The sequence below is a fragment of the Propithecus coquereli genome, unplaced genomic scaffold, assembly GCF_000956105.1.
Source record: "Propithecus coquereli isolate 6110/MARCELLA unplaced genomic scaffold, Pcoq_1.0 Scaffold336, whole genome shotgun sequence".
NCBI classification, from domain to species: Eukaryota; Metazoa; Chordata; class Mammalia; order Primates; family Indriidae; genus Propithecus; species Propithecus coquereli.
This window is the reverse complement of record NW_012149019.1, coordinates 469,801-471,094: the sequence shown is the minus strand read 5'-3', so window position 1 is coordinate 471,094 and position 1,294 is coordinate 469,801.

Below are 1,294 nucleotides of genomic sequence, written 5' to 3'. Positions count from 1 at the left end.
TTTTTCTTCTTAATTTTCAGTATATCTTTAGACGAGTATTAGGTAATTACTGTCATTAACACTTTAGAGAAGGGGAAATGGGCTCAGAACGTTGACTGACTTATGTAAGGTCACTCAGATACGTGAATGGAGAACCAGGGACATGACCCAGTTCTACTTATTCTAAATCTTGGGTTCTTGCTATTACATCAGTCGTGTTGATACCTACATTAAATGAAATCTCAATAAGCAAGTTTCCCAAAAGGTCTTTGAACATATTATTTTAGTAAAACTTATTGTGGTCTTTGGCCTGAGTTACCTTCTGCATTACCTCATATTTTTTTTCCAAGATACAAAAAATAAAAATAAACTATTTCAAAATCACTGGCAGAGATGAGACAGCAATGCGATGAAGCAGAGATTGCCCCACCACAGAAACACTGAAAAACAAGCAAAAACTATCAGAACCAACTTTGTCAGAACTCTATGAAACAGTCAAGGATTAAGCAGTCAAGAAACTGCTGAATCTAGAAAAAGGCAACAAAAACATAGAAGAAAAAGTTCTACAGCATGATTTCCTTGCTATGATCTGCCACACCTTGAATTTGGCAGTAGTCTTGAAGGTGTCAGCTGATGTTCCCCTCTTGGGACACTGGCCCCTTGTTCCAGAGGGAACAGAGCAGAACTTGTTGACAAGTATTGTAAATAGCTGTTCTGACCTGTCTGGAGGCTACCTGAAGAATGGAAACAAGGTGATTGTCTCTACTTTGCTTAACTCAGAACTTAGCAAAGTCTAAAAAGCAGTGGTCATTGCTCAAAATCATTGTAAGTGAACAGACAACCTAAAATTGTCTGGAGCTAAAGGTGACAGTCAAGACATATAATACACTACCTAATGCCTGAAAAGAAAAGCTGAGAGAGTTTCTTTGATAAAGTAAGGCATTCAAAAGCTTCTGCGTGTATGGGGGAATTTAGAAAGTCATGCACATGCTCAAAAAAAGACCTGAGACTTAATTTTTCACCTTGGGCTGATCCCTAGGCTCAGTGCTAGCCTGATCACATTTTAAAAGAAAGCCTCATTACAGAGCCAACCTGCAAAAACTAGCAGAAGTTTTCTGTCTTTTCTTATTCCCTCCCCCACCCTCTCTCTCTTCCTCTGATTCTTGGCATTCAAATAAATCTCTTGCAAAAAGCTAAAAGCAGGAAACCTGATGACCACACACAAGGAATATAGACTCAACAAATACAGTTGGCAAATGGCACCAAGCAAATGGACTATGACTAAGTTCAACAAAAAAAAAAAAAGAAAAGAAAA